The sequence below is a fragment of the Beta vulgaris genome, chromosome 8, assembly GCF_026745355.1.
Source record: "Beta vulgaris subsp. vulgaris cultivar EL10 chromosome 8, EL10.2, whole genome shotgun sequence".
In the NCBI taxonomy this organism is placed as follows: Eukaryota; Viridiplantae; Streptophyta; class Magnoliopsida; order Caryophyllales; family Amaranthaceae; genus Beta; species Beta vulgaris.
The window spans coordinates 40,582,165-40,602,890 of NC_079209.1; the positions used below are offsets into that span (position 1 = coordinate 40,582,165).

Consider the following 20,726-nt stretch of genomic DNA (forward strand, 5'->3'; position numbering starts at 1 on the left):
CTACCTATTATTACAAGCCTCTCTAATGAATACGATTTTTCGATTGTAATTCCTATTAGCTAAACATAACTCATGATATTGTGCAGTTACATGAATCAAACAAGTATAACAAATCAACAGGAATTATTCTAATTCAATCCAATTATTGAAGAACATCAAACCACAATAAAAAAGGTATAAACATGGCTTCCCTCTCTAAGCCCTAGAAATAAACTACTCACTCATGATAGTAATAAACTCAATCAACATAATCAAACTAAAAGAATTCATTAAATTAAACTAAGTAGAGAAGAATACCGAATGATTGAAGAACAACGAAAACGAAATCAACGATCTTTATAATCTTCCAAATCAAAAGATAACACAAGGTAGAGAGAGAAAAACTAAGTATTCAACCCTAAAAACGTAGAAAATAAGGTAGTCTAATCGAAAAAACTAAAAAACTATTTATACTTTTTACAAAACCGGCTAAAAAAGGCGAAAAAACCCGCGTCGAGAAACCGCCCGGTCGACCGGGCGAAATCCGCCCGGTCGGGCGACGGTGATTGACAACTTACGACAAAAAAGAAAATCCGCCCGATCGGGCACGCAAGCGATTTTGGCTCCTTTCTCGCCCGGTTGACTGGGCTAACATGCCTTGCATCCTGTGAAAATTTCATTTCGCCCGGTCGACCGGGCGGGAAAACTGCGATTTTTGCGTCAACTTGCGAAGGCTGTATATCTCAAACCAGAAGTCAGATTTGGGAGTGTGACCTATCATTGGAAAGCCCTTGACGTCTAGTTTCCAACCCAACTGGAATTTCTTGATTATCAAATTTCTATCAAAAGTTATGGCCAAAATAGTAAACAGGTGTCAGTTTTGACACTTCGTTCACTAACTCTTTGCTTCATTCTAACTCGAAATTGTCCCGAATGGATGCATTGTGATCCTTGTGCAATATATCTTCATCTTCAATGATTAATAGGCTTGATCTTAGGTAATCATAATCAATTTGCATCAAAGTAACCTGAAAATGATCAAAACACGCAAACGGGGAGTAGTAGAGCACAACTTACGTAATTCATTCCATTATGCACCTAAATGCTCTAAAAGGAGTTCTAAATGCAATCAAAATGCATCTAAAAACTATATATATATGTGACATATCAAACTCCCCCAAGTTAAACCTTTGCTTGTCCTCAAGCAAATAGACATGAACATGAATATGATTGCTTCGACCCCTTATATATGAAAACAGAGATCAAAATCTTTTATAAAGCTCATAAATCATTCAAGCAGGCACAATTCAAGTTCAACTGTTCAGATATACTCTATTTACCAATCGCCCAAATAAGCAATCCAATGCAGCTGCCTTATATGACATACAAATCTCGAAAAGGCACTCACTAGGGTGTCACTCTCTCGAATTTTTGTGGCAGGCAAAAGATGTGCCCGATCACTCACCATCCCAACCATAATAACCCTTCCCACTCACACTTCATGTTTTAGAAAGGTGATAATGTCACTCAACCGAATCATGTCGACTCAAGTAGCGAACGTACTCTTTAACCTTGACAAACTGACTCCACATCAATCCAATAGACAATGTAAGCACAAGCTCAAGAGGACTTTTTCAGGGTTGTAATGGGCTTAGGTTGGGTATGGATTATGTATGGGAAATGTGGTGGAAAAACCAAGAATAGGGGAGCACAAGTTACTAGAAGTATCAACCTGAATATAGCCAATAACATGTTCCAATTCTATAAATCAACAAAATTTTCAATAAACTCATCCTTGAAGCAGTGTGATGAATTTTTTTCTTTGCGAACACTTGTGAAAGAAAGATTTTTTTGACTTTTTGTTCATTTTTTTCAATCTTTCTTTTTCTTTCCCTTTGCATTTTTTCCAATCCCATAATCACATGTATTTCAATTTGCTCATTCTTTTCTTTTCCTCAACTTTTGTACCTTAATACAATCATCTCCATCCAAAATAACTCATAAAAACTATCTCAGATACTAACTCAACCATATGCTCCCCCAAGCTAGGCTTGGGATTAATATCAAAAAAGGGCCATGGGCATGTAATGAGGTTTAGTAACGAAAAGTCATTAGGCTCAGCGGGGCTAAGGAGGATAAAGTATATACAAAAATCACTTTAAGGCTCAAAACAGACAAAAGAACGCCTCTATCACAACAATTGCCACAAGTCATCAGATATCAATGGTACGTGTCAAAGTCAAGATCAGTCAGCTAATGAGGAACTAACACACAAGAAAACAAATGGATATAGAAATGAATCCATTGGCAAGAATGAATCCTCACAGTCTAACCAATTCAAGTATGCAGTCAAGATAAGCGCTTTATTATCAAAACTCATTAGGGTCAAGGCATTTAGAGTTCACATTCCAGCATCACAATCTCAAGTCCCAACTATCCAGATAAAGAGCTCAAATACACTTTCAAAGAACATCATGGGGCACAGGGAAGCAATCACACCAATCCAGTCAAATCGTATTTTTGGTATTTTTTCAGCAAATTTTTTTTTTTTTTGTTTGAAAGCAAATAAATCTGGCCTAAGAAAGCAAAAAATCTACACTAAAAGGTAGTAAAAGAGAGAAAATACATACAAAAATCCTCCCCCAAGCTGAACGTGGCAATGTCCTCAGTGCCGCAAGATGAACTATAGACATGCTTAGAGAAAAATTAAGTTATAGACTCTCCCGCTCTCTAACTCTCTAAAAGGGAAAAAAAAAGAAAAAATAATAAAAAATAAGAGAAAAAAACTACGGGTTGCCTCCCGCACAGCGCTGGTTTATAAAGGTCCCGCACGACCATATTACCTCCTCAATCTCAAATCGGAGGGACTTGGCAATGAGTTCCCCCTCATCAAACATTTTCCTCCTGCAGCAATTTTGCTCAAGCATAGGAGACTTAACAGCATTGGTTAGTTTAAAAGTGACATTATCATCACCAACACTCAAAGTTAAAGACCAGACTTGACATCTATAACAACACTAGCTGTATACAAAAACGGCCTACCAAGAATAATAGGAATTTGGGCATCCTCCTCCATATCAAGCACCACAAAATCAAAGGAATATAAAATTTCCCACCCTAACAGGGACGTCTTCTAAAACACCTAGAGGGTATTTTATAGAACGATCGGCCATTTGCAAAGTAATTTGAGTGCACTTAAGTGCTCCCATATTCAGTTTCTTATAAACAGATAAAGGCATGACAGACACAGAAGCACCTAAATCACACAATGCCTTATCTATAAATAATGCACCTACATGGCAAGGGATGGAAAAACTACCAGGATCCTTCAACTTAGGTGGGGTTCTATTTTGTAAAACAGCACTACACTCTTCAGTTAGAGCGACTCGATCTACCCCACCAAAGTCTTTCTTTTTAGTAATCATGTCTTTCAAAAACTTAGCATAAACAGGCACTTGAGAAATAAGTTCAGTAAAAGGAATTGTTACCTCAAGGTTCTTGACCATAGTCAAGAACTTACCAAGTATATCGACCTTCGACTTCTGCATCCTATGGGGAAAAGGTAGCCTTGGTGTAATAGGCGTTTCAGAAACCTTTTCCTTCCGCTTTCCTGTCTGATCTTCCTTAGCTAGTTCGACCTCAGACATCGAACTCTTCTCCGCTTCTTCCTCTACCACTCTTTCTTCTTGCTAGAGCAGCATCATCGACGGGCATGGGAGGAGCATCATAAACAGTGCCGCTACGAAGTGTAACGGCATTGACAGTCTCCTTGGGGATGGGTTGCCGCGGCAGATGACCTGGTTGCCTCCGTGCATTATTTTCGCCACTGAGCAAGTTGAGCTCCAAGTGTTGTGGAGTGTTCTTCACTCCTTGATGCTCTCCTCATGATTTTTCTGCATAGAAACCATCATTTTCATTAGATCAGACATAGTAGGTCTTGAGAGTTGACATTTTGAGAAGCTTGCTGCTGATAGCCTTGGTGTGAAGGCCTATGAAACCAGGAGGGGGTTTGAGGAGCCCCTTGATAATATTGTTGTCTAGCGGCATGTGGTGGTTGGTAGGAAGATTGTGGTGGAGGTTGAGGATTTTGAACATTGTTGTTCTTGTAGGAAAAATTAGGATGATCTCTCCAACCTGGGTTGTATGTGTTAGAGTATGGGTTGTGTGGAGGTCTCTGCTGAAAACATTTGCGTGCGCCATTTGATTCAGATCAGGTTGATTGTAGCAACAATTATGACCAAAGTGGCCTTGAACACCACACACTTCACAAAAGGAAGAATAATAGGAGCCATGGAAGACATTGCATTAATACTCATAGGAGGAATACTAGACTGCAAAGATTTCAGTGAGTCCATCTTCATGCTCAACTGGGCTACTTGTGAAGACAACAAGGCATATGCATCAACATCCAACTTTTTCTTTGTAATAGTCCTGGAGGAACTATGATCATTCGCTGCTAAGTTGGCCAGAAAATTATACCCTTCATCCACCTCCTTATCTAAGAAGACTCCCCTGCAGATGAATCAATTGTACTCTTGATATGAGGTTGTAGACCATTGTAGAATGCTTGGGTGATGAACCACTTATCCAGATTGTGGTGTGGGCATTCTCTCTGCAGATCCTTGAACTATTCCATGCTTCCTTCAGTGTTTCATCGGGTTCTTGTTGGAAGGTGGCAAGCTTATGTCTTATTTCTGCAGTCTTTGGTGGGAGGGTAGTACTCTTTCAGGAATGCTTAGATATACACTCCACTCAGTTTCATTAACATCGTTCAGCCACTTCTTGTGCCTTGTCCTTTAAGAAATTCGAAGACCATGACCTTCAACTGATCAGGAGTGACCCCTTGGTGCTTAACGGTACGACAGAGTTTTGAAACTTGTAAATGATTTGCAGGGTCTTCAGATGGATGCCACCAAACTGATTCTGTGGATCATATTAATGAGAGCAGGCTTGATTTCGAAGTTGGCTGGCCGTATATTAGGCATAGTAGGGCCTGTGAGAACATTGCCAGGAGAAGGTACCCCATAAGAATTCAATGACTTATGAGGCATGATTGGTTCTGTTGGTTCTTCCGTGGTTTTTCCTTGATTGGCAGATTGCCTTTTCTTCTTTTGTGTCTTCTTGAGCTGCCGGATGGTTTTCTCAAGATCAGGATCAGTTGGAACTGGAGTACCTGTTCTTTTAGACCTGGGCATAAAAGAAACAAAGAAAAATGTGCAGTGAGATGGCCTCAATTGGAACTTGAAGTTCCAATGAGACAGCAGAAATAGTCAAATAATTAATCAGAAAGCTATAGAAACTAGCCTCTCCCCGACAACGGCGCCAAAAACTTGATGGTTTTAAAATATACCGCAAGTGCACGGTGTCTGTTTAGCAGAAACTGGCAAATACGGGTCGATCCACAGGGAGAGGAGTTCTACAGATTTATGCTCAATTATCTAACTACTTCCAGAGAGAAAATGATTGAATAATTAATAACTAAACTAGAATAAACTAGAATGCATAAAAATGGGAATTTATCAAATAATTAAAAGCCTAGGGCAATCGATCGGTTCCACCATCTTATACCAGTTTAATCAATATAATATAGTTCAACAACACTTGGATTGAGGTTCGAATAAATAAAGTATTTCGTTAATCCTTGGTCAGGCATTAACAACTCCTTAGATTAACATATGCCAGTACGGTCGCTCAACATAATCAAATCTGCCTATTGTAACAAGCCTCTAATGAATACGATCTTTCGATTCTAATTCTTATTAGCTAAACATAACTCATGATATTCGCAATTACATGAATTAAACAAGTATAACAAATCAAAGGAATTATTCTAATTCAATCCAATTATTGAAGAACATCAAACCACAATAAAAAAGGTATAAACATGGCTTCCCTCTCTAAACCCTAGAAATAGACTACTCACTCATGAGATATAAAACTCAATAAACATAATCAAAGTAAAAGAATTCATTAAATTAAACTAAGTAGAGAAGAATACCGAATGATTGAAGAACAAGAAAAGAAATCAACGATCTTATAAATCTTCCAAATAAAAGTTAACAAAGTAGAGAGAGAAAACTAATGTTTAGCCCTAAAAACATAGAAAATAAGATAGTCTAATCGAAAAAACTAAAAACCTATTAATACTTTATACAAAACCGACTAAAAAAGGCGAAAAAACCCGTGTCGAGAAACCGCCCAGTCGGGCGATGGTGATTGACAACTTACGACAATAAAGCAAATCCCCTTGGTCGGGTGCGTAAGCGATTTTGGCTCCTTTCTTGCCCGTTTGACCGGGCTAACATGCCTTGCATCGTAAAATTTATTTCGCCCGGTCGGAACCGGGTCGACCGGGCGGAGAAAACTGCGATTTTGCGTCAACTGCGAAGGCTGTATCTCTCAAACCAGAAGTCGGATTGGGGCTTGTGACATATCATTTGAAAGCCCTTGAAGTCTAGTTTCCAACCCAACTGTAATTTCTTGATTATCAAATTTCTATCAAAAGTTATGGAACAATAGTAATAGGTGTCAGTTTTGACAACTCTTTCACTAACTCTTTGCTTCATTCTAACTCGAAATTGTCCCAAATGGATGCATTGTGATCCTTGTGCAAATATCTTCATCTTCAATGATTAATAGGCTTGATCTTAGGTAATCATAATCAATTTGCATCAAAGTAACCTGAAAATGATCAAAACACGCAAACGGGGAGTAGTAGAGCACAACTTACGTAATTCATTCCATTATGCACCTAAATGCTCTAAAAGGAGTTCTAAATGCAATCAAAATGCATCTAAAAACTATATATAAATGTGACATATCACCTTATAGCAATGAACTTATTATCTGTAGTATATGTATGAGTACTCTTTATCGGAGTTTCTAGTTAAGGTTTGCTGGTGTCGTAATAAAAACATTTCTATCTATTTGATTTTAAGTATTTTTGAAGTTTGGGATTGTTCCACTTGATGAGTAATAAACCGCACAACTATATTTTAAGCCACTAAAATGAATTTCTGGTTGTACAGTGTGTGTACTCAGTTTTTCTGATTTTGTTCTTGGAACCTGTCCTGGTAGGGGCAGGGTTCATTGCTAGTAATTTTGCAGGGTTGATGTATGTCGAGGTCTTGGAATATGATTATTGATCAAGAAGAAGATTTTTATGTTATGAAATGGTGGGCGGAGGTTAAAGTTAGATGCTTTGTTTGGAAGTATTCGTAATCTGTTATTTGATTTTCAAGTTGTTATGTTGTGGGCCCCTGACCCTCAGATCCAGGATCGTTTTTATAGGTTTTGTTTTCACTATGAATAAATGTAAATTCGAGGTTTGTTAAGTGTTGATTGTGTCTTGTGTATCTTAAGTTTGATTAGTTAGTAGCTCGGAAGTACGGGCTGTTACAGGTGTGAATAAATGTAAATTCGAGGTTTGTTAAGTGTTGATTGTGTTTTATGTATCTTAAGTGTGATTAGTTAGCAGCTGGTAAGTGCGGGATGTTACATTTCTCAGCTCCTTTTCCTTCCCCTTCTCCTCTCGGGAATGTTTGATGTACCCGTTCAACTTTCCTTGGTCAGCTAAATGATCCGAGGCCTTCTTCAGTTCTCGACAGTCTTTCGTGGTGCGACCACATTCTCGGTGGTACTCGCACCATAGTCGTTGATCCCTCCTGTCCTTAGAGGTTCTTATGGGGGGAGGAATGGGAAGTACCGACTTGTGCTCAAGATCCAAGTAGATCTCTCGTCGGTTTCTGTTGAAACAAGGATCGTTCCCATTGTCTGCTACTCTCGGGAGAAGCTGTTGTTTGCTTCTTGTGTTTTTGTTCGATTTCCGGTAAGGGAACTCCTCTTGCTTCTTCTTATACTTCCCCGACAGGCTTGCATATGTCGGAGACTTGGATGAACTTCTGAGCCCGACTCATGGCTTCAGTAAAGGTGATGACCTTATTTTCAGCGAGAGACCATCTGAATTTTTCCGGCCAGAGTCCTGACATAAGGGCAGTAAATGCTACCCCGTCTTGGAGATCTGAAATCTTCAATGATTCTTCGTTAAATCTCTTGATATAATCAGCTAGGCTCTCATGCTCTTGTTGTTTGATTGATATTAGATGCATGCTGGTTTTCTTGTGTCTTCGTCCAGCGATAAAATGTTGGTGAAACAATGCTTCCAGAACTGAGAAGTTGGTGATGATGCCGGGTGATAGGCCCGAGAATCAACTGAGCGCCAACCCTTTGAGTGTTGTAGGAAAGTAGCAGCACCAGGTGGCCTCACATCCCGTCTGTACGCTCATATGGGCTTTGTAGGCCGCCATGTGGTCTTCGGGGGTCAATGCTACCCGAGTACTGCTCGATGGATGGGACCTTGATCTTTCCCGGATCAGGGACATCCATAATATCCCGACTGAAAGGGGTCATGAAATTGAGCACTCCTCGGTTTACCAAAACGGTAGACTTGTTCCGAGGAGGGCCCGAGTCCCCTTCATCCTCGTGCCTTGTTCTCTTAGACCCGACAGGAGACATGTCTTAATCCGCTATGCGTTTGCGATTTTCCTCTATGATGCGCCTTGCATCCGAGTTCTGGGTCCTTTGAGAGTTGGCTTGTCGGGACCTCACTTCCCCACTCGCTACCCGTCTCGGTTAGGAACGTGAGTGTGGGGATCATTCTTATCTCGAGGCTCGCCATGTGCCAGCTCTCTAGGTCCTCCTTGATTGAGTTGGGGAATACCGGCTATGAGTTATTGTAAGCTTCTCTGCATGTTATCATTCAACTGCCGAGCTATCCTCTTTAGTTCTGCCATGGTAACTGGAGCTGGTTTGTCCCGGGGGACAAAGTGTTCGTCGTTTCGAGGGGTCGATCCCTCATCATCTATTGCTAGGGATTCGTCCAAGACACGGGGTTGTTGAGATTGGAGGGGCATTGGTTGGCGAGATAGTGAACCTCGGGTTGTTTTCCTTCGGGGTGCCATGTTGCTCTCGGTACGTGACTTTGAGATGTAGTATCCCCACAGACGGCGCCAAACTGTTTCGGCTAAGAAACTAGTCAAAAGAGTAATGTGTTTAGGGTGAGAGTTAAATCCTGAGTTAGGTAATAATCCAGAATGCCAATCCTGCAAAACAAGGAAAAACTGGCCCGGGGGTGTTCCTAAGAAAGCCCATCCGACGCTCAAGTCAGTTGAGATTGAGGTAGATAGAGAAATTAAGCAAGTTTAGAGAGAGATGCTCTGGTTTTGTTAGGTGAGAATTGAATACATGTTCATTGATGAGACTGTTGGTATTTATAGTGTTAGGAATCTCCCAGACAGGAAACCCTTTTGGGGAGCATCCCAATACCTAGGGAGCCACCACTCTTTTGAGGTAAAGCTGTTTTATTCCCTAAAAGCTGATGAATCTCCTTTGACATATGAAACCTAGGCCTTAAAAAAAGTGCCTTCTGATATTTATTGGGCCAGATTATGAGCCCAAACAATTACTTATCCATTAATTGCTCATCATTCTCTTGAACATGAATAATTAGCTTTACTGATGTTAATTATTGAATTAATTTTAACCCAAAAAAAAGTTGAAGGGTTGGGAAACTTTTTTGTCTTTTCAAAATTTATTTGTTAATTAAGTTGTGTTTGGATTAGATTAAAAGCAAGAATTTGATGTTGGTTTGAAGCTGATTTGTTTGATCGTTCAAATGCAAAAACTAAGATGTGGGTGTTCTGTTTTTTTTTTTTCTGGTTTTTCTCAAAAATTGATTTTTTTGCTGTCAGTTTAGGACGTGCTGGTGAAGTTCAAATGCAAATTGATTTTTTTTGTTGCCGGTGAAGGTCAAATGCAAATTATTTTTTTTGTTGGTGGTGAAGTTCAAATGCAGAAGTCCTGATTTTCCTATGCACTTGACTAATGACTTCTCCTCACTTTTTCGCGAAATCTTTTGCAAACCAATAATGGCGAATTGGTACATACAAGTGGTATACTTTAAGGCTAATTTAACAAAACTAGGTAGCAAATTTCCTTCTTGTACCTTGAATCAAGTAATGAAAATTTAAGTGATTCATAAATCATAATAGTAGCTAGGCCTAGGCTAAACCATCTCCTATGTTAAATAACTTCTTTCGTTGGGAGCTATCTTATAATGCAAAAGCATCTTCCACTAGAAGCACATGATGCATACTTGAAGTGAAATTGATTTTCTTTTTTGCCTTTGATTCTCAAGTATTTCACTAGTGCTTAGTTTCCTGGAAAAGCAGTAAATGGTTCTATTTAAATGGCTCTTTTAATTGCACTTGAAGTGAAATTTGTTTTCATAGAAATGATAGTTTGGTACTTTCATCTATTTACCTATTGGTGTAAATGGTTCTAGATAGAGTGTATTTGAAGCATAATCTAGAATGAGTTTGAAGTTTCTTGATCTAGCTTGAGGAGTGGGGAAGACATTTTGTTCTGCTGCTATATACTGGTATCTACGACGAGGACTTGGCGGCAGCTCCTTCACATGCTGCAGAGGAAAAGATTGGGGTGCTCCTTTTAAATCTTGGAGGACCTGAAACTCTTAATGACGTCCAGCCGTTCTTGTTTAATCTATTTGTTAACCCAGTATGTCAGTTTAAACTGGTTTGATTGTCTTCTTAGCGGTTTAAGGTAGATCAAGCTATTAGAGTTATCTGATATGTTTGTTTTAAAAAACTTGAAATAGGATATCATTCGCCTTCCGATGCTGTTCCATTTTCTGCAAAGACCTGTGGCTCAATTGATCTCTATGCTTAGAGCCCCTAAAAGCAAAGGATACGCTTCAATAGGAGGGGTTCACCTTTGCAAAAGATAACTGATGAGCAGGTGACACAAGCTCTTTTGCAGTGTAGACTTCCTTACTTTCTTCTCTACCATATCATTGATGATGAAATTTCGATTTCTATTATGTTGCTAAGGCTTAATGATTTTTTGAAGGCAAATGCACTTTTGTCATTAGAAGCAAAGAACAAGAATGTATCTGTCAATGTTGGCCTGAGATACTGGTTCCCGTTTACAGGGAAGCAGTTCAGCAGGTTTGCTTTCATTATTGTTCTATTAAATCATTGTTATAAGTAAACACATAGGTCTGCTGTAGAACTCTCTTTCTATCTACTCTTTGCATTTTCTATTAAATCATTGTAGTATGTAAACACATGGGTCTGCTGTGAACTCTCTTTTAACATTCGACTATACCCACTGATTGGTGTTATGTGCTTGAATTTTGGAAAGTTAGAAGTTATGCTTGTTGTTATGGACTATATGGTCTGTAATGTTTATCTTTGGTTAATGAAATATTAGTGTTGCTATTGTTACACCTTATGAAGATTACTTGCTCGATATCTAGGGAGGCTTTGAAAAATCTGGGCTACAATGCATCTACAGTATGAAGCAGAGCAATTGCCTACACCTAGCTGCTGCCCACGAGCTGTCACAGGCCACAAGCTGTTGCTGCCACAGGCCACAAGCTGTTGTTCAGCAAGAGTACTAAAAGATACATGATTTTGTAACTCTCTTTATTTGTATTAAAACATAATTTACAATGAAAAATGATAATTTTATATGTGTATAACAATTTGGATAATTTAGGACTGAAAAGTGAATTTTTTTTTTGGGTCACATGGACCGTGGTTTTGATAAAAACTGCCGCCCTTTATCTATAAAAAGGGTTGCGGCTCTTTATCTATAAAAAGGGTTGCGGTTTTGGGCTTAAATCGTAGCTTTTCCTTTTTGCCCAAGGGTTGCTACACTAAGAGTATGTCCAGTGGTTGGTCCACTGACAGTTCATGAGGAGGGAGGAGGCTAAAAAACAATAAACAATTAAGAGAGAGAAAAAAAGGAAGGAGAGAGAGGCTTGCCCAGTTCATGAATATGGACCGTTTACAAAAGAAAAAATTCTGAAAAGTATCTCTTGGATGTGACAAATGGCAAAGTATTATTGGTTCATGGGAAATGTGATGACCCCAAAAGTTGGTATAAACTTGGGAGTAAGAAAATAGAGGTTTTTGAGTAGATTGGGTATGAGTGATGTGGAGGAAAGAGAAATTAATATAGTATTTGATAAACCCTTTGAAGAGTCTAACCATTGAACATACTCTAAGGGCGTGGGTTAAAAACGCAGTCCTTAGGGCTATTTTGATCGCATCACTTGTTGTTTTTTCCACTAATGAAAGGAACAACATGGACAGAATTGAGTTAAGCATCAACCTCGAGAATTGAGATAAGCATCAACCTCAAGAACTACATCTTTAAAAGACTTATTAACCACCATGTTACTTAACAACAAACAAATTATTACCAAGAGCAAATTATAGCAGGAGAATAACTTTTTTTGTAAATTTTTTTATAGTAATACAAGACAAGCGAATTGAATGAGAAAATACCTGAAGTTTGCTGTATAAATAACAAACAATTTTTAGGGCAAGTTCTAAAAATCCAGGATTCACTTTGAATTACAGCAGAGATATTTCCAATCGGATTTAATGCGAGCACTGGAATTATGGGTAAACTTCCAATAAGAAGGAATGTTAACAGACGGAAAACAAAACCACACCACCAAAGAAAATGATGAACTTCACTCCAAAAACCATTAAGCTAATCGCACATAAAGAAAGGAAGGAACGACACTTCCCATCACCTAAAAAACTAACCCTAATTTTTTTCGCGCTTTGTACTTGAAACCCAAAAAACTCAACCACCTAATCTAATTTAAGGAAGAATTAGGACGTTTAATGATGAATCCAACTGACAAAGTTGGAGAATTAGCCATATAGACCTGCCACAACCTTAAATTTTCATTTTACACTCTACTAAAATTCACAGACCTACTCCCTACATCACAACATGGAGAGGAAGATTTTACCAACTTATCATCAAACCAAATTGGAAGCAACCAATTTAGTAGAGAAAGTACAGCTTTGCAGCAAAATTTAGAATTTGTATTGAGCTGATTTAGTTCAATTATTCGTTTTCTTGGGAGACATAAAAACAAAAGATCCCAATAACATAAGTTAACTTACAACACTATATATTAAAAATAAAACTTCCATGAAAATAACCAAAAAATAAAGAGACATAAAAACAAGAGCCATGTGATGATGAAGGAGATAAAGAGAAAGAATATTAAATATAGGTAATATTGCAACTAAAATTAAAGCACCTAAAATAGGAAATTTTACAATTAAAAGAGTACGAAGCAAGGATAAGAGTGACCAAAAATTTATGAAAAATAGACTCATATAGATTCATTTGAAGAATTTTTGGTTTAGGTAATTATCTTCCATGGTCATTTTTAAAAAAATTACGTTTTTTTCACCAAGTACCCCAGACAAAAAAATTTATCCACCAAATACCGCAACTTTTTTCCGAATTCACCATATACCCCCGACTTTTAAAAAAATAACTTAAATACCGTTCTTAATGACTACGGTTAAACTCGTTAGTCATTAATGTTAATTAACCTAAAAAACTAATTAATCATAAAAACCCTAATTAACCTAAAAATCTTAAATCCCAACTAACCTAAACCCCTAACTAACCTAACCCATTCCATCCACAGCCAACCCCAACCCCAACAAACCTTACCCCTGCCCAGCCCTACCCAGCCCACAGCCAGCCCTACATTCGCTGTTGCGGTCCTATCCAACCCGCAGCCTACACCCTCCGCAGCCTCCAGCCTCGTTTCTACACTCACCTCCGTTTCTCTCTCCTCCTCCGACCTCGTTTCTGCACCCACCTCCCGCGCGCAGCGGGATATCATTGACGGTTTCTACACTAGATCCGCTATTATTGTCGAAAAAATCCGCCTCCCCTCTCTCACTCTCATCGGCGCACTAGATCCACCATTCATGTCAAAGAAATCTGCACTAGTTCGCAATTTTGTGGCGGATGAGAGCTGGTAGGGGCTGCGGGGGTGGTGGGGATAGGGAGAGTTAGGAGGAGGAAAGAGAACCGGAGGTGGGGGTGCGGTAGGAGGCTCAGGAATCACAATTTAGCGGCGGATGAGGGGGAGGGGGCTGGTAGGGGCTGCGGGGGTGGTGCGGTGGGGGAGGCGCGGCAGCGAGGGAGATCGAGGGGTAGGGGGGCTGGTGGGGCTGGGATAGGGGGCTGGTGGAAATGGGGGTGGGGGTGGGCTTGGTGGGCTGGGAATGGGTTAGGGTTAGTTAGGGTTTTAGGATTCTTAGGGTTTTTGAGGGTTAATTAACGCTAATAACTAACGGAGTTAACCGCCGTTAGTTATTAAGGGCATTTTATGTCATTTTTTTAAAAAATTTGGGGTATTTGGTGAATTTTTTTAAAAGTCAGGGGTATATGGTGAATTCGAAAAAAGTTGGGATATTTGGTGAATAAATTTTTTTGTCAGGGTTATTTGGTGAAAAAACCGAAAAAAATTAATCAATATGATATAAAAAATGACCATGTTACAATTTTCAATGATGTATAGCGCATTAATGAAACAACACGAGTATCTCACATTGAGAAAAAGAAGAGAGATGAATTCACCTTATAAGGCTAAGAGGTTACTCTCTTTGTTGCCATATGATTAAGATGGAACCTCCTTTAGTCTTGTAAAGTAGACTGTCTATTCAACTGATAGGTGCTGCCCAGATCTATATTTATAGTACAAGAAATTTATATTACTCCAACAAAACTTTCAAAGCTAATAGTTACTCCCCTTATTGCCATATGGTTTTATGGTGTAACCTCTGTTTGGTCTTATAAAGTTGATTGTCTCTTCAAGACTTCAACTAATGGGTGCGGCCTATGCACATATTTAATAGGTTAAAAGTTAAGTTTTGCCAATATTTTTTTAGATATTATAGTGATTATTATAGGATTTCTGGAGTTGAGATAGTCACATAAAGTAGTGATGTAGACAACATACAACTCAGGGCTTGTTCTTTTCGGCATGAAACAGTTGAACTGAACTGAACTGAATTGAACTGAACTGAATTGAGCTGAACTGAAATGAATAGTGATATGTGAGAGTAAAAGTATTGTCCAGAGCTGAACTGAATTGATATGAACTGAACTGAAATGAACTGAATTGAATGAAACTGAATTGAACTGAACTGAATTGAACTGAACTAAAAGTAAGCTGGGGAGAACAGACCCTCATTATCTTGGGTACCATTTTCATAACGTTTTTAGTAATTAATCTAGTTAGCTTCTCCATATACACCATTAAGATGATTTATATTATCAAAGCTAGAAAGTAAAGTTTCATGTGGTTTCTTACCATGAAATTAAATAGAAAAAATATTATAGTTTAACCTTTCTACCAAAAAAATAACAAATCTATAACCTCAATTCATTTTCTAAGACAACGAAACAAAATTTATATTCAATTATGGATCTATAATCATGGTATAATCTTATCAAAGTTGTTTCGAAATTATAACGCTTTTCATTTTGAGAATTTATCTAAAACAAATGATCCCAATTACATAAGTTAACTTACACCACTATATATCAGAAAATAAAACTTCCATGAAAATAACCAAAAAATAACTCTTACCAACTCTGCGTTTCTAGATTCAGGAGAGGATAAAAATAAAGATACATAAAAACTAGACCCATGTAATGATGAAGGAGATAAAGAGGAAGAGTATTCAATATGAGAATTATTAAACATCGCCCCCAAATCTACTTAAAATCGCCAAAAAAAAATTTGAAATTACATCATTAATCTTTTCTTCTTCCCTAAACCACCACCACCCTTCACATCTTGCCACCACTCTTCACATCCAGCCACCACCACCATCCATCACATCCAGCCACCATCACCATTCACATCCTGCCACCCAGCCACCTAAATCCACCATGCCACTGAAAATCTGAAATTACCACTTTCTTCTTCAACGTAACCCACCTCCTTCTTCTTCAACATACCAGTATACCACCCACCTGTCTCCTTCAGCGTACCACCGCCACCCACCCACTTACCTCACATCCACTTCCTTTGTCGCACCCAACCTCCCCAACCACCACCATCTTCGGGTCAGGTAAAGGCTCGCGAATGTTTTTTTAATATGGGCGAACTTCCGGCGAGGACGTTCGCCCCATGGGTGGAACGTCCAGCCAGGACGTTCGCCCCATGGGTGGAACGTCCTGGCCGGACGTTCACCCCATGGCCGGAACGTCCTGGGCGGACGTTCATGCCATGGGGTGAACGTCCTCGCCGGACGTTCGCCCATATTAAAAAAAAAATTCGCGAGCCTTTAACCTGGTGGTGGAGGTGACGCCTGTACCTGGTGGTCGGGGTGACGCGAAGGTGGTGGAATTGGTGGTGGGGTGACGCAAAGCTGATGGCGGGGGTGGTCGGGGTGACGCGAAGGTGATGGCAGGGGTGGTCGGGGTTGGCAGGGGTGGTGGGTAGTGTGAGAAAAAAGAAAGGGTATAATAGTCTAAAAAAATAAACTTGGGCGATTTTAAGTAGATTTGGGGGCGACGAATAGAAGTTGAGTTCAATATAGGTTATATTGCAACTAAAATTAAAGCACCTAAAAATAAGAAATTTTATAATTAGAAGAGTACGAATTGAAGCAAGGGAAAGAGTGACCAAAAATTTATGAAAAATAGACTGATGTAGATTCATTAAAAAACGGCTAACACAAACCGTCTAAAAACCAAACATGTGAAGATTTTTTGGGTATTTTTTGCTCACAATTAGCCATTAATCTGGAATTTAGTTTTTTTCTTTTTGAAAAATTAAGTCCGCCCAAGGACTAACCCCCTACAAGGCTACTAGCCTTGTAGGAATTACCAGCACATTGGCTGGTAATGCATGCAAAGCATGCTAAGGAAATACCCCAGCATAATGTTGGGTGTAAGGATCGAACCCTTGACCTCATTTCTACCTATATATTGGGTTATATTTACTCATATATTGGATTTTATTTCTCTTCATGTGAGAGTTTGAAGACTTTGTTTTTGGCTTTTTGTATAATTCAATAGGTTGATTTGTTGATCGAAATTTGTGCGAAGTTGCAACAGATGTTAGTACTTTGTTTACAATCACTTGAATTGAATCAAGTTCTACTTCAAAACTACAAAAGATCGACAGACCCCCTTGTAGAAGGTTGTATCAGACATGAATGTGTAAATGAGGGTTTTCAAAAGTGTTAGATCTACTCAATGATCGTGATTTTGTAATATTAGAATTATATTTATTTCATTTTGATATGTATTTGTTTAGTTTTGACTTATATTGTATATATAGTATTACTTTGAATAAATGAATCAATGTTAAAAAAAAAATTAAGAAGGTAATGGCAGATAAAAATGGATCAAATAAATCTTGATGCCAGGCAAGTGGTTCAATTGGTTGATAAGTCAAACACATTAGTTTTGTTATCAGATTTTAATTTACTAAAATTACATTAGAATATTATTGATATAAAAAATTGGAAGTATATTCGTCGAATATTTTCCATCAATAAAATGTTAGTTGAATGATGGCAACATGTAGACATAGTTTCCCTCGTGTGTGTGTACCAAAGTTAAGTAATTAACGCCGGCGCCCGAAATCCCCAGTTGAAGATCGTTAGATGCATTAACATTAGTGGTTGATTTTGTGGGGCCCTTTTGTTGTACATCAACTGACAATTGACAAATGTATGTAATTATGTATTAGTAGGTAGTACTCCGTGAATCCAAGTGATCTCTAAGAGTTTATATGCTAAGATGAAAAAAATCCACGTAGCATGCTTGAATCAATCAAGTAATCCTAATGGGCGTGAAGAAGGGCAAGGAGAATGAAATTAGGAGCTTAGACTCAAGAAATGAGCAATATTTAGCAAGTAAAACAAGTATTAGGTCACGGAGGATCAAAACATAAATGGTATTATCAAGTGTGAGATGAATAATTAATAAATAATGTTAAAAAAAAAAAAGAATAATTAATAAATAAGATTTGGGGATTAATATATAAATCAAATTTGAAATTTTTAGTGACATCTTTTTCATGATCTTGCCTACCAATTTACTTGTTTACATTATGGGTAAAAAAATGTTTCCTCTTCTTTTACATCGGATATTATAACCCCAAATATGTCTAAAGACTAATGGGATGTTAACTTTGGATAAGAAAAAAAAATTATAGATTCAATACTTAAGTCAAGTGTATTATGAGATGATTAATGTATTTGATCTCCTATTCAAACAATCAAGAACTTAACTATGAGGAGAATATGTTTGTTTTATAATGATGATTAAATAAATCAAAAAGATATACTTCCTACTTGTCCTAAAAAATTACTAATTTGTTACTTTTTACAGTCAAACTCCACAAATATTGTCATCATAAATATCAAAATTTTGTTTTCATATTAATTCCAAATTGGGTTGATTTACTAGTAATTCCATAATCAATGATATCCTTTCCCAAAACTCATATTTAAATCTGATGACCTATTGCTTGTGTTCATAAGTCTAAATTTAACCTATTTTTTGTTTGGGTCTACATTATATTTGTCTTCTACCCTCTCTATCTCCTTGCTACACTATGCTAATATAGCTAATTAGAACATATTAAACAAATTTCTTCTACTTGCTAAGTTCATCAAATTCGAATGTGAATAATATTGGAGGATTATCGTCAAACTCGAGATTAACCAAAAATTTGACGAAATTTGAGAATAATAAGAAAAGTTGGAATTTGTAGTGGAATTTTTCCTAAAATTTTTGAACCATCCTCATCTAAAACTTCCATATCCATCCCCGCCTAATCACCTATGGCAAGCATGAAATCAGGATCCATCCCTACGTCAACAAGTACAAAATAAACATCATCGATGCCTTCATCTCATACCCGTGTCACTAGCACGACCGTTCGTGCCATTGGCTATCAAAAACGATTTTGGTACGAAAGGATTTGTTGTGACTCTAAGTCAATGTTATTTTGATGATGATAAACATTTTGTGCTATAATATGTATGTATGTAACAATGTTCATTGGAAGTTCATGAAAGATTGAAGACTTTGAAGAAAGACTTTGAAGAAATGAATAATCAACATTGTGTTCCAAGTTTAGTTACTATGTGCCAATGTAATATGTTAGAATTATATGAGATATTGTGTGCCAAGTATAGAAATATAAAATTAGGATGATTATTATTTTCTTAGAGTTAAGGGAATAAATAATCATATTAATTTTATATGTCTATATATCTCAAAAGGAAATTGTGATTCGGAATTTAGAAAATATTTTTGATAAAGTTTTAAAAAAAACCAAATTTATAAAAAGATTTTATAAAGAGATAAAATAGTTTTATAAAAATAAGATTTTTATAAACTGTTTTGATAAAAAGGATTTCGAAATAAATGAGGAATATGAGATAAAAAGACAAATCAAATTGGTTATCAAGATTATGGATAAACATTGATTTAAAGAAAACTTATCTTTTTAGATGTAAGGATAAAGATGAAAAGGATAAAGTTTGTTGTCTCAAAAGAAAAGGATTTATTCCTTAATCTTAGGAATGAAAGATAATCATAACTTAGGCTATGTTCAGTTCACCTTATTTTTGCTTATTTCAGATCTAATCAGATCATATCAGATCAGATCAGATCAAATGAGTTCAGATCAGATAAGATCAGATAAGTGCAGATCAGATCAGATAAGTTCAGATCAGATCATGCTTATATTTTAAAACTCGTTATTACTATTAATACTATTATTTACCAGTACATTTGTTCAAAAGGATTACTATTGTTGCGGTTGTACTTATTAATTATTAATATTGGTAATTATAATTAATCTTATTGTTGTTATCATTATAAATGTCATTGTTGTCATTTATTTTAAGTTATTTTATTGTTATTAAATAATAGAAAATTAAAAGCCACGTGTTCAGAACATAAGATTGGTGCGAAAATAAGAAATATATAAAATATGATAGCTCAAATTCATGACAACAAAGCTACCAAGTTCGGATTACATTTTAAAATAAACTAAGTGCGAGAGACAAATTACTCCCTTCGTCCCAAAATATAGTTTCCATTTCTACTTTTTATGTCCCAAAATATAGTTCTCATTTCCATATTTAGTTCCACATTTTTTCGTAATTTGTCTAGAAAAATCGGGTCTCATCATTTATTTGCTTCTTGAATTTTGTTTTTTCCTTTGTTTATTCAACCAAAATGTTACAATTAATGCTCTTTCACCAATCATTCTCCATTCTCTCTCCTAAAATCATCTCTTGTCGTACAACATTTATTTAAATAAACAAAAAATCTTTACTAGCCCTCTTAAATTCTACTTGCATAAATTACCGTGAAAAAAGGGAAATGGGAACTATATTTGGGACGGAGGAAGTATAAATAGATCCAGTATACCTCTTGCTACCGAATATCAAATCTCTCTAGCTATTTTTGAAGTTGCACGCTATCCATTTCTTTCTTGCGCAAGTCATAGTTGTTTGTATATCTTATTTTATTTTATATGAAAAAAGAGAGTTGAGTCTGACGACTTCTCAAGTGTGAAACATTTTTTAAGGAAAAGTGTGAAACATTCTATAAGTGCATGCTCTTATAAATTAATGACTTGGGTCCCGTCAAAAAAAAATTAATGACTTGGGTTATATAATTATTTTTAGTAATTATTATTACTATTATGATTATAATTATTGCTGTTGTTATTATAATAATGATAATAATAATAATTATTATTAATAAAGTTGTGTAAAAGTTATGATAGAAATAAAATGAATAATAGTAATACTATAAATAAGATCATATAATGTATTGCATAATAATGA

At 37.0% G+C, this 20,726-nt stretch overlaps 1 long non-coding RNA gene across 1 annotated transcript; it reads left to right on the top strand.

The window, feature by feature from the left end:
- Positions 1-9,441: 9,441 nt before the first annotated feature.
- On the top strand, positions 9,442-11,556 carry LOC125492387 (uncharacterized). The gene is made up of 4 exons (XR_007268983.2): positions 9,442-10,554; positions 10,655-10,794; positions 10,906-11,003; positions 11,315-11,556. It is a non-coding gene; the product is annotated as an uncharacterized LOC125492387 (long non-coding RNA).
- The last annotated feature ends 9,170 nt before the right edge of the window (positions 11,557-20,726 follow it).